General features: G+C 45.7%; 1 protein-coding gene and 1 long non-coding RNA gene across 2 annotated transcripts in view; both read left to right on the top strand.

The window, feature by feature from the left end:
- LOC138724321 (broad substrate specificity ATP-binding cassette transporter ABCG2-like) overlaps positions 1-13,104 on the top strand; it is a 434,882-nt gene that overhangs the window by 127,517 nt on the left and 294,261 nt on the right. The window lies entirely within an intron of this gene.
- Positions 4,725-8,627, top strand: LOC138724231 (uncharacterized). Its single transcript, XR_011337994.1, has 3 exons — positions 4,725-6,849; positions 7,782-7,949; positions 8,451-8,627. It is a non-coding gene; the product is annotated as an uncharacterized lncRNA (long non-coding RNA).

The raw sequence follows: 13,104 nt of genomic DNA, 5'->3' as shown, positions 1-13,104 counted from the left end.
TTAAACCACTCGCTCTAGACTACCTGGCCTTAGCTTTGCTTTTAGGATCGTACTGATCCACCGCCCTCTGAAAGCTGCCAATTTCACAAAGGGCTCAGTACAAACAGAGCCAGAAAACGGACCCAGGCTTGCTAGGTTGTATTTTCTAGAAGTCTATAGATCTCTGTGACTCCAGCAGGGAGGGCCTCTTCTGGTGGTCTGCTGATACAGGTGTTTATAATCTGTAAATGAATCTGAATTGTAACAGCCTATTTGATGTCAGCCATGGAACAGCAGTAGGATTTGGGGTCACAGCCTTTCTTCATCACTGACTCATGGCTGTTTTTGAATGTGGATCCCAGAGCTGAAGTGGTTCGGGTGCCATCAGTAGCCACCCAATTGAAATTCTTGATCCCATAGTTAAATATGAGCAGACAAATTTATGGTCCACCTCAGTGCACAACGGTGTCTCCTTGGTTTTTGCATTCATTTCCCAAGAGTGAATAAATCATTTCTAAGCACCCGTTCCCAGGGAAGAAGTTGATTTCTTCCTACTATGTCCATGATGAACAAGGATACTCACATTATTTCTTATTATTTGAGTGCACACAATGTGCACTTCACTTTGAAGCATGAACGTATTATTTATCTTTCGCTACTCTAAGGAGTGGCTACACACAATACACTTTGTGGGCATTGTTGTCCGTTTAATGTTCAAACAAAAACAAATGTTAGTTTCTTTGCGTTACTGTGCTGTACTGAGGCGCCGGTTGGGACTTAGGCTCCCTTGTGTTGGTTGTGGTGTATGCACATACAGTGCATGCTGTGGCTGTGGCTCTGAGCAGCCGCTGAATGAGGCTCTTGGGGCCACCCTGTGCTTTTAGTATAGAAACTGTTTAGTTAATTTGCCTAGGATCTTTGGAAAACTCTTTGGTAGAGCCCAGAACTGAGTCTCCCAAGTGCTTTCAGTGCTGCCCTCACCAGATGTCCCTTCTTTTACGCAGGTCAGCTGGTTTCTGTGTGCCATGGAGTGACTGCAGCTCATCTATATTTTAGTGTCTTTGCTGGTTGTGGTCAGGTAGGCAAAGTACGTGAGTACTTGGAGGTCACTCTGCAGGGAGGTCCAGGTCATTGGACAGGGAAGGTGCTTAAGGAGGAGCTGTGATAACTAACATAAGGCAGCAGCAGGGGTTCCCACATGCCCTCCTGGGGAAAGGTCTTTCCACTCTGCTGTGGAGGACTTGTCTTTGTAGCTGCAGAGCAAGGGAGACTGTGGCGGGGAGCAGGCTGGGGTGCTCCCCCTTGCCTCCCCTTCCAGGCCAGCCTTGTGGCCGGGGCTCTGTGGGTCCCATCTTTGTCTGGACGTGACACCGCAACAATTTTAGTGCAACTGTAACTGGGGAATTTGTGACTGCTGTCACTGTAATTATCTGTCTGGTCAATAAAATGAAGGGTAGTGAGTCCTGACAGTTTGGGGGAATGAAGACTGACTTAATTACAGCAACCAAATCTCTCACATCTCTTCCCATCCACTGAAACACCAGCCCGCCTTCATGTGCTGCCCTTTAACAGAGCTGCCTATCATGCATCTAAACAAACAAGTAGGGAAGACAGAGGGGAGATTGTTTGTCAGGGATGTGTCTTTGCGAGGGAGGAGCAGCAATATCTGCAGGAGGGACTGAGGTGAAACCCAGCATCAAAGGCAAAAGGCTGTCAGCACATTTAACTTTACAGAAACCCTTCTCCTAATAAAAAAGGAATGACCTCGTTACTACAGACACTAACAGTTCCCAGGGGAACACGGGGAGACTGCTGCTTGCACTTTTAATATTCACTTTACAAACAAATGAGAAACCTTGAAATAATTTCATTGTTGTTCTTGGCAAGTTCTTACAATGTTGTGTCCTTATAAAAATCATTTAAGAATTTATGTAGTGTGAGTTTACTTTTCACCCGCTGCTTTTCCTTGCTATCAATCTCCCTCCCTCTCACTGCCCGTGTGGTAAGGATCAGGATGGTCAAGGAGTGAGGTGCTGGCCACACCAGTGGGTTCAGCAGGAGGCACTGTTAGGCCTGGCTTTGACTGCTGAGAGAGGACTTGTTTCTGGAGGACGTGCTGTAAAATTGTGCCTGGACCTGGGCTGCACAGGGCAAGCAAAGTCCCATCAGGGACTAATGAAGGGCAGATGAAGCTTTAAGTTGGCCACAGAGCTGGGGCAGAGGTGCAGAGAGGAGAACAAGGCTGGTGGAGTCTGGAAGGTTCCCTGCTGCTGCAGCCCAGCAGGCAGCCTGGATGCCAGGTGGGCCAGTTCAGAGCTCTTGGCCTTCCGGCAGGAGTCACCACAGGGAAAAATGCTAGGAAAGCTAGTGTGGAGCAAATCTGTGCCTCTTCCAAGCCTCTGTGAAGGAATCAGGGAGATGGAGAAAGATGTTGCTGCAAACGGTATGAATACTTGCAAAGTGGGAGGCTATTCAGTCAGCCAAGTATTTCTGCAAATTGCATGAGCGGTCTCTTTTCACAGGCTACAATTTCTCCCCAAGTTACCACGATCTGAATGACCAGGAATCTTCCCTGATATTTCCTTGATGTTACATTTGCTCTGTGGCACCTGAGGGAGGTTTGCAGAAATGGTTTCATTGGCTCTTACAGGAGAAATGCTCTGTACTGGAAATAAGCCCTTATGCTGATGCCTCAAGCTAGGCAGTAGCAGTCCACAAACTCTCTCCCCCACTTAGCTGGTGTGCAGCCTGGGGAGTCCTCTTTTGTCTCCTGGCATCTACCCACATTGATGTGCAGGATCAGGCATACCCAAACATGCACATGAAAATATAAATGCACTTACACATCTATAATTTAACTCCCCTGGGTCTATCCACATATACAGGCAGAACAGCCTACTTCTGTGCATGTCGTATGTTCCTCCTTGCTCACCTTTTTTTGGTCATCCAAAGCCATCCATCCCTAGTGCAGATTTGCTGCCAATTCTGACAGTCATGTACAGTCCAACTTTATGCCTTGGATTCGTACCCTGTACCGCCAGCCCTGAAACCAAACCATTGGAAAGGTGGTTGATATTTGAATATCTGTGATTCATACTTTACCTGTTTTTCTAGATATATGCTTAGCCTCATGTCATCCCAGACTCTGTTTGTGTGAGCTCCCAATTTCAGACTATTGCTGCAATGCAAAAGGCAAGCTCCTGCTGTTCCTGTAGGCTTTTGAGCAGAAGAGTGAAGTACAGAAGAGGAAAATGTAATGATGGCAAGTAGACAATGATGGTAAGTAGACTGTAGGAATGATGCCATTCATTGCTACTCTAGGTATCAAAGAACCCACTAACGAGCAATTTGCAAAAGACACTTTTGAGTCATTTTGAAGAAAATCATTGACTGCTGTGAGCAGGGAGAGTGCAGCCGGCTTCAGGCAAGCATGAGCTGTTGCCCAGGAGCTGCCCCTTGCAGCTGTGAGCTGTGCAAGATTTACATGCAGCATTTTCCACCTCCACACCCTCTTCTGTGGATATCTGAGAGTGGATATTTACCCTCTGCAGAATCCTGCCAGCCAGCCACATCACGTGGGCAGAGCTAAGGCTGCACAGAGGTCTAAGCCAACTGGCATACCTGCCTTCTGCACCCAGGCAATGATGAGGCAACTTTCCTTGTACCAGCTGAACATCTCTAATAGGCATGCTGATCTAGTGGTTGTATCCCTGATTTTCTTTCTTCTTCCCAAATATTAGAGTGGTAATGGACAAAATCTGTTCTGAAGGTTTGTCATGGTTGATTTGTCATTGAAAATCTTGACTAAATAGTCCCTTGGAAGCACAGAGAAGATGCTCTTTAAAGCACTACAACAAGATCCAGGCAGTCTCTGGTCCACTGCTACTTCTTAGCAACCCAAAGAAGAGCTGGAAATTTTATCCCCTCTGTAAAGAGCTTTAAATTTTATCCCCTTTGTAAAGAGCTTGAAAATCTATGTACCAATGACTGAAGGAAAAGCAAGATATTAAGAAAGAAAGATGGGCCAGATTTCTTTTTGCTTGAATGATGTAAATAAGCTGTCTTGGGTAAGTGTGAAGGGAGTTAACCCGTGTTAAACCTCAGAGCCAGTGATATGAATCACTGAAATGCTGTTTTGCAAAGGTCCTAGGCACTTCTATAAAGTCATACTTCACTGGGGTTTTCTCTTGACTTGTTCTGGCATGTTTGCTCATTATGATTCTCTGTTATGGCAAGATTCATCTAAGCACTAACAGGAATTTGAAGATGTTAATAAGAGGGGAAGATGCTTATAAGTTCAAATACCTATTTCTGCATGTGCTCACATGTTTGTAAGTAATCTCACAAGCAGCGGTGGTCATTTTGAGTGTTTGGTGGGACACACCATCACAGTTCAACCTGTCAGCTCACATTATTGCAGTGAAAAGTCGGAGGATGGACTTGCTAAGGCTATCCTTGTCAATGTCACTGGATTCCTAGATAGACTTTTACATGCACACCTAACCTCAAGCAAAGATACTAGTGAATTAAAAAATAGTGAAGGATGTGCCCAGAACTGCAAGTGCAAGCGGGCATACAAAGGTCCATGTGCTGCAATGGAAGGAAGAGTGGCTTGTAACTAGCAGTTCAAAGAGAGACAGTAGGAAATCTGGGGTTACCACCTGGCTCTGCCATGGATTTCCTTTATGTCCTTACCCGATTCACTTCATCTATGCATTCTCTCTGTTCTCCAGCTGAGTCAAGGAAGCAGTAGTACCTCCTTAGTAGTCTTGTACCCTGAGAATGTGAAGAGGGAGGATTTGACACTTTATGTGTTTGTATACTCTTGGGTGAAAGGAAGTCCAGATTAGAAGTGTCCAGAGCTGCAAGTCAGAATGTGAAGTCCAGCTCTAGTTTGAAGTCCTAATTTCTTCCTTTTTTATTATTTTAGGTTATTGAAATCAAATTCAAAATGCTTAACCCTCCTTATTTCAAATTAAGAGAATACCTGCTTTAAAAACAATAAACTACTCATTCAGGTTTTCTTCTGGATCACTTTTGAGTCCTTCTTCCACCATCCAAAAAGTTGATGCACAGTGGCACACCTGGCAGAAGTTCTTTAGCCCAGTCTGCTGCAGTTTTCCAGAGAAACCTCTTTGGTGGATAATTTCTTGCAAGGCTAAAGGAGAGGACCGGTTTGTGTAGTTGTCTGCATTGGAGGGGAAGGTTGCCCTCCTCGTGCGCCTGACTGTTGACTTTAAGAGCATGTGGCACTGACTGACCCAGCAGAGAGACATCATCTATGAGCATGGAGGTAGGAACAAGTCCTCCTGGTGAGATGCTATTATTCTCCAGACAGGTCTTCTGCCTTTCAAGGTGGGACAGTGTGGCCTGTTTAATCCTATCACTGGATCAGTGCTCCTAAATCTGTGTAATCATCCCACCCAAATTAAGGGAGTAGCTCCTGGCTCCACAATCCAGCCTTGGGCATCCCCTCTCAACCTGAAGCTCCCTCTTCCTTCCTCTCCCCAGAAACCCCCTGCTTGTGGGCTCCTTGATGTTTTCCAGTCCTTCCCTAATGAGCATTGCAGAATTACAGCTAATTAAGGATGTAAATGATGCTGGAGAGAGAGAAGGAGAGGATGGAAAGGGGCGGGGGGGTGGGCAGCTACTTGCTGTGTGCAACTCTGCAGTAAAGTGTCTCCTACCTCAGCAGAAAAGTTATCACAGGAGACAATGTCAACTTTATGAAGGGGAGGAGGGCCCTTTGCACAGCTCCATCTCCGCCTGCTGCCTCTCTTTTATGTGTCAGCACTGCAGATGCTGATGTCCTCCCTCCCAAATGCTGCTTTGTCAGCCAGTGCTGTCACTGAGCCCTGGTCTCCCTCTCCTGTGTTTGCTGCCACCCTCACCAGCCTGCTGCCTGGGGGCCAAGGACTCAAAGACCCCAAAACCTTCAGGCAGTCTATGCAGGGGAACTGACATCCTTTTTTGCTTGCAAAGGGATTTTACCCCTCTGATGTGGGTCACATTGACCTCTGCACCCAGGGGTTCAGGGAAGACCCTGGTGTTCCAGAGGGTGGTGGGTTTTAACCACTTCTCCTTGGCATCAGGGCGCTTGCCTCTCTGGGCTGCTGCCTGCCAGCACTGGCTGCCACTTCCCAGGATTGATCAGGGCTAAGTCTCTTATCTTCACAGTGGTGGCGGGAGGGCTTGGACGATGAACCCTGCAGGGCAACATGAGCCGTCAGCCGGAGCTGGCAGCTTGGCCCTCAATTCAATGAGATACACAGTTGCTCGCTTGTGGTGGCTGCTCTGGTTTGCTTTAGGAAATGCTTCTGCCAGGGAGCAGTTTGGGCACTTGCTTCATCCAGCAAGGGGGTGTGATCCCCTACCTGAGAGCCACCCCCATGGCAGGGAAAGATGGCTTTGCTGGTGCTGAGCAGCTGTTTGAACGTGTTCCAGTCTTGCTGGGTCCTCCCAACTGTGTTTCCAAGCACTCCAGGTCCCCATTGGTGTATTTCTCTGAACATTGCCCTTATCAATGAATTGCAAAGAGACGTTTGTCCCAGCACCGCGGCTGGTACGTCTGTCTGTCTGCACACCCAGCGGAGGCAGGGCCACGCGTCCTGGGTCAAGGGAAGATGGCATCGGGTGACAGCAGCAGTGCTTTTTGTTGTTGTTTCCTCGGATCGCTGTGCAATATATTCCGATTTTTTTTCTTGTCATTAAGCCAGTGCCTCAGAGATGATGATGTAGTCCCTATGTGGGCCGCAGAAAGCACTTCGAGCCGTGCTGGAGTCGTGCTGGGTGGCTCTGATAGCAGAGCTAATGGGAGCGAATGGGATGCAACGAACTGTTCTAATGACACCAGCCAGGGAAGAGACAACAGTAAGAATAAATAAATGTTAACTATTTTCCTCTTCCAGACATTTGCATCTATTGCCATTAAGTTCATTTAAATAAGAGAGAGAGCGAGAGAGAAGGGGAAACTTACTACTACTCTTAATAACAAGTGTCTAAAAATAAATTAGGATGCTGGGATGCACTTAAGGCATTTTAAAAATAAGTCTGATTTTTCCCCCCTTTCTTCTTTTTTTTTTTTTTAAGTGTTGGAGGGTTTTAATTTGGGCCAAGTAATTTTGGTGCAAACGCTTGGGCGCCTTTCGTTGGGAAATTGGGAGGAATGCAAACAAGATTTCACTTCATTAAACAGGGGCAAACAGTAGAGAAATTGCACTTACTTATGGAAATGACTTTTAAACATGAACAGCATTTACTTGCATTGCCTTGTGCTGAATTTTTTTTTCTAAAAAGATTATACATGTGAATAATTCACTGCGGGCCAATTAGATGATGACTTCATTTTTAACCTCTCTTCCTTGCCATCTTGCTGGCTGTCCCTTTCACTGCAATTTCCATCCTCTTCCTTCCCTTCAATAAATTAATAAAGATCAAATAATCTATCTCCCTGTGGTGCCTAGACTAGCTTCTCATAAAGAATGCAAGAGGAAAAACTAGAGGATCATCATCTCTGCCGATCTGACCTAGGATGAAACAAGAACTGCTCTGGGATTTCTACAAATGGAGCTGCATCCATGTGTTTAGGAAGCAAGAAAATGGGAGGAGTGAAAAATGGGAAAGAATGAAAGGGGATGAGAGAGGAAAAAAGATCTCCATGCTCCCTGCATGCAGCATAAGATGCTGGAGAGAGGCTGAGCAAGCAGGGTTCCTCCTCTGTGAGGCTCCATTGGTGCCAACGGCATTGCATCGGGGTGAATTTGCTGTGCTAGAAGTAACACTCAGATGAGTGACTCCCACAGCATCGCTGGGGTTAGGCCCTTCGAGTGAGGCCCTGGAAGCCTTCAGCATCCCTGGGTCTGGACACAGGCAGCAAAGATGTGGGACCACTGCTCAAACCAGAGGAGGCTGGACTGCAATGTAAATGGGAGCCAGAGCAGGGTGATACTGACTTTTGCCAGGGCCCTGTGGTAAGTGGACCTTGCAGCAAGCGGAGAGAGTTCTCCATGGGGTGTCCCTGTTTTTTCCCTATCTAACAGATGTTAGATGTTCTTGCTGTCATTAACCCATGTGTCAGAACTTTTCCCAGCTCAATGTCAGAAGCAGGCTGTGGGATTTCATGCCAGCAAGATCTGCCAAAGGTTTCAGGGTGCTGGGAGGAAGGAGCTCCAAAAGAGCTTCTCGTCCCCACTTTGCTGCTTCTGCATTCCATTTGATGTCTGACAGCTTAAAATAGGCAACGGGAGACTTCGTCCATGCAAATCCCAGTAATGCTTATAGGAAGACAATATTCATCCTCAAAATAGCTTTTTCTTCCAAATGTTTGACAGTTGGAGCTCTTTGCAGTAATTATATTATGTAGCTCAGAGCCTAAAACTTAACAGCAAAATAGATAATTAGCTCATTGTACAAGATCAGCTGACCTACCTGTTTAATTTCCTATGTGACATTTGCCTGTTTTTCTTGTCTAGGTCTTAGGTCTTGTTCCTACATATGACCCGCTCTACATCAAATGTGACTGCTATCCTCCTTTCATCTTCACTAAAAGGAAAGGAAATCTTTCGTGCCTTCCCAGTCAAATTTACTGTGTTCTTACATTGCCAGAGTAAATGGAAACATCTTCCCTTCTGATTCCTTCACTGATGCCAATGGAGTGACACTGCAGAAGAGTCACTGCTGGTGGGTTCTGTGCCCGCCCCGTGGAGTAAGTGTCTCTCCTTACAAGTGGGGAAACTGAGGCACAGAGTGGGTAGGACACCCACTAGCTCTGGCCAAGCATAAGCAGCAGTGGGAGAGCTGAGACCTTGGTCAGAAGTAGGACTGTCAATAATTTAATTTCTTCTTTAGCTCTCATTTAACAGTTTATTTTAATGAAAAATGCCAGATGCTCAGATTAAAGAAGAAATGTTTGCTCTAGGCATTGTGTAAAGTATCAAGGGCACTGGAGATTAAGTCCCTTTGGGGAGTGGGGTGGCATGGTCTTGGCACAGGTAATGAAATCTTCCTGGGAAACTCCTCTCCACATGGTTGCTAGATGTCTCAGGGGCCTTCCTTCACCCCTATGTCTGCTGGCTCTGAAAACTTCGTCATCTTCCTCCAGGAATTCTTTTGCACTGTCCCAGCCTGCTCCCTCTAAACTGCTTCCTGGGATATTTTGTGGTCATTTTATTGATGCATTCTTCCTCATCAGATCAGATTCTCAGCCTTTCTGTACTTAGATGTTTAATGGCTCTTTGCTGGTAGACGTTTTAGTGGAAAGCGGGTGGCTGCAAGTGATGACCTGTGATTTCCAGGGGAAGGGAGAGCAGGGAAACTTTAAGCAGCATGTCTTCCGGCTGGGAGCAGTCCCTTTTAGAGCCCTTGTGTCAATTATGGCTTGCAGAGGCACTTCCCCACTCTATTTGTTTACCCTGGGGAAGCCCATTATGACCCTGCTCCAGGGCTCAAGCCCTGTGGAGAAGGACTTGGGGATGCTGGTGGATGAGAAGCTCAACATGAGCTAGCAATGTGTGATTGCAGCCTAGAAAGCCAACCATATCCTGTGCTACATAAAAAGAAATGTGACCAGCAGGTCTAGGGGCGTGATTCTTCCCACTCTATTCTGTTCTGGTGAGACCTCACCTCGAGTACTGCGTTCAGTTGTAGAGTCCTCAGTACGAAAAGGACATGGATCTGTTGGAGCGGGTCCAGAGAATGGCCACAAAGGTGATCAAAGGACTGGAACATCTTCCCTATGAGGAAAGGCTGAGACAGTTTGGATTGTTTAGCCTGGAGAAGAGAAGGCTCCTGGGAGACCTTATAGCAGCCTTCCAGTGCTTAAAGAGGACCTACAGATGGGGAGGGGCTCTTTATGAGTGAATGCAGTGGTAAAACAAGGGGTAATGGTTTTAAGCTGAAAGAGGGTAGATTTAGATTAGATATTAGGAAGACATTTTTTACACTGAGGGTGGTGAGGCACAGGAACAGGTTGCCCAGAGAAGTCATGGAAGCCATATCCCTGGAGGTGTTCAAGGCCAGGTTGGATGAGGCTTTGATCAACCTGATCCAGTGGAAGGTGTCCCTGCCTGTGGTAGGGTGATTTTGAACTGTATGATCTTTAAAGTCCCTTCCAACCCAAACTATTCTATGATTCTGTGATTGAAACAAAACTCCTTATCTTTAGCTTTAAAAAGAATTTGAACTATAGACAGTCATAAAACCATTAATCTAGAAATATTTCCTGGTTTATTATGTTTTAAATTAAAATGCAGAGTATGTTTCTGGAAAGTATCTTCAATTAGAAGAAAAACTGAAGTCTTGCAGGGCTGTGTAGGAAAGCAGAAATATTTAGAGGAAATAGGGAAAAAATGAGCTTTTTTGGAAGAGCTTTGGAAGGAAATATGGCAAGTGTGAATTGACTGGGAAGTGTAGAAATCCTCTTCTTTCACTTCTCAAATCTAAAGTGAGGAGACTTCTAATATTAGTGTCTCTTTACCTCACAGTAATGATGGAGACATTCTGGTATTGTGCTTTGATAATGTGTATCAATTTACATTAGATGAGCATATACACTTTTAAAAACACAATTTTGTCTTCTCATTCTTCTCCTTCCAAAAGGCAGACTGATTTCATTATCTGTGTTGCACAAGTGTGAGGACAACAAGGCACAGAGGTAGGAGGGGTCTTGTCCAAGATCAGATTGCATAAATTATCATGGCAAGAGTCACTCATCAGTTGCTGTGAGTGGTTCAGCAGTGGAAAATGTGGTCCAGCATTGATATATTCTGCTACCACCACTGCACTGTCTTTCAGTTTCCTTCCTGTGATCATCAAGTCCTCCTGCTGTCTTCAATAAGCAACACCCATGGAGAAAGAGGGACACCCAAACTGACTTCTGGTGCTGCAGACACTGAAGTCCTTGCAAAGGGATGAACTTGTGGTGCCACTGGCTGTAGATGCTCAAGGCTTCTGAGAAGATATTGCACATTGTGGCATATCCCTCTTGTAATGATCTTTCCCTGATCTTCGGGTCACATGCAAGGAAACAAGTAAGCAGTGAGAAGGCCAAGAGGAAAAGAACAGCTATTCTCCTGGGGTCCTGGTGGGATGAATAAGGATATGGGGTTACCTGGGGTCACCATGGAGCAAAAAACCTGAAAACCCTTTTCACCCATTCATTCTGCATTTTCTGTGTGGTCCCTGCTCCCCTCTTTCCTCCCCCTTCCCCAGCTCACCTAGTAATTCAGTAAGAAGAGGCCAAGGAGAGTAATATCATGCTGGAGATAGGACTGGAAGGGCAGTAATTTAGAATCAGAGGCTTAGAGTATTATTGCCTGCAAAGCCGTTCATGGGAAATGATTCCCCCCATCCCCATTCTGCCCCCCCTCCCCACCCCGCTCTCCTTACTCTGCAATAACAATAACAGAAATGCCTTCAGGAGGCTTTTCTACTCAAAATGCAGGCAAAAGAGTGCTTTCCTCCACCACCCTTCTTTCTTTTCTCTTCCCTCTGCACTTGCTTGTCCCCCCTGCCTTCAAGCCTAACCACTGCTCCCTCCCTTCTCCCTCCCCCAACCCCAGGATAAAAAAATAAAAATAATAATAGGGGTAATAAGAGAGGAGGTAATGGAACGTTCTCCAACTGGGCACATGTCAGAAGCCATTATATGTGGTGCAGATTTGCATAATTCAAGAAGCATCAAATTAAATTTGCATAATTCCTTTGATTACACTTGTTATTAAATGTAAGTGACATTGATTTACAAAATGGCCCAATATAAGGTTAATAGCAAATGTCACCTTCCAGCAGGGTGAATAGGGTGCGTGTGTGGTGGTGGTGGTGATGGAGGAGGGGGAGAGGGGGGCCTGGGGAGGAAGGCAGCAGACAATTGATTTCTGCTCCTCTCTCTTCCTTAAAGGGCTCAGGTCTCCTTTGCAGAGGAGCATGTGGACGCGGTGTCTTTAGGAGCAACTGCCAAGTGGTGCTGGTGCCGTGACTCTCGTACCACCTGCGCTGTGCGAGGCACGGTGCAGCCACCTAGCCAGCTCCCAGAGGGAGTCAGGCAGGGTGGAAGGAGCAGGAAACGCCAAAAATCACATCTTCCAGGCCCAGGCGTGTTCGGTGGGCAGGAAAAGCAGCTTAGAAGATAACTCTGTAGAAAGCTGTAATTGAAGCAAGTTTTTTAAAATGGTGTGTGAGTTGGACCCGGGCTGTAACCCACTGGCATCCACTGTACATCTGCCAGGGAAGCACTGAAAGCAATGCTGGGAGCAGTGCCTGAAATGCCAGGCTCTGATGACAGGGGTTACATGGTGAAAACTCATCTGTCATTATGGAAAGACCTATAAGGTACATACAGACGTGCACCCAGAAGTCAAAGGCTGTGAAGTACATACAGGCCAGCAGTAGTATGGACCCATCATCATTGTCCTTTCCTTATCCTAGTAGGACAGGACCTGGGATCAAACACTGCACAGGTATCTTGGGGGCTGTGACAAGATCAATATGTCCATTTTGCTAAGATGGACCTCAGACCATCCTGAGTACTCACCTTGTGAGCAGATCCTGTCTCCGAATATTTTTTTTCCCCCTCTTCATTCTGTGTTTTTCTCCAGATGAGGAATGTGATTTCATGTGGGAAACTGACTGGTAAGTTGTGTGGGCACCCCTAGATTGTAGCAATATAAAAGAATATACATGTGTGAGAACTGGGTGGAGAGCAAACTTTCTATTCCAAGACCATTTCAAAGATACATATACAAGGCCATAATCTAGTTTTGGTTCTGCTGAAGCTTTTTTTTTTTGCAGATCAAGATACTGGGCAGGGAGAGGAAATCAACAGCATCCCTTTTGATTATAATAAATTTCTTGTTCAAGGTGAAAAAATATGCTTCTTTTGGTGACTGAGCTTTGTAAAAATTGTCTAATAGCATCCAAATACAATTAGAACTAAAACATCATTCTGAACCAAATGTTAGAAGGGTTTTCGTGACTGTATCAAAAGAAAAAGTGCTCAGTTTTCTGGAATATTTTTTCTAGGGTTTTTTTGTTTTTTTTTTCACTTTTTCTTACTTTAAGCAACTTACTAGCTGCTGCAAATACCATGAATTCACAGGATGCTCCAGCCAGCTCTTATGTGAGGATTCC

This window comes from Phaenicophaeus curvirostris, chromosome 9, assembly GCF_032191515.1.
Source record: "Phaenicophaeus curvirostris isolate KB17595 chromosome 9, BPBGC_Pcur_1.0, whole genome shotgun sequence".
Taxonomy (NCBI): Eukaryota; Metazoa; Chordata; class Aves; order Cuculiformes; family Cuculidae; genus Phaenicophaeus; species Phaenicophaeus curvirostris.
This window is presented reverse-complemented; position numbering and strand designations above follow the sequence as displayed.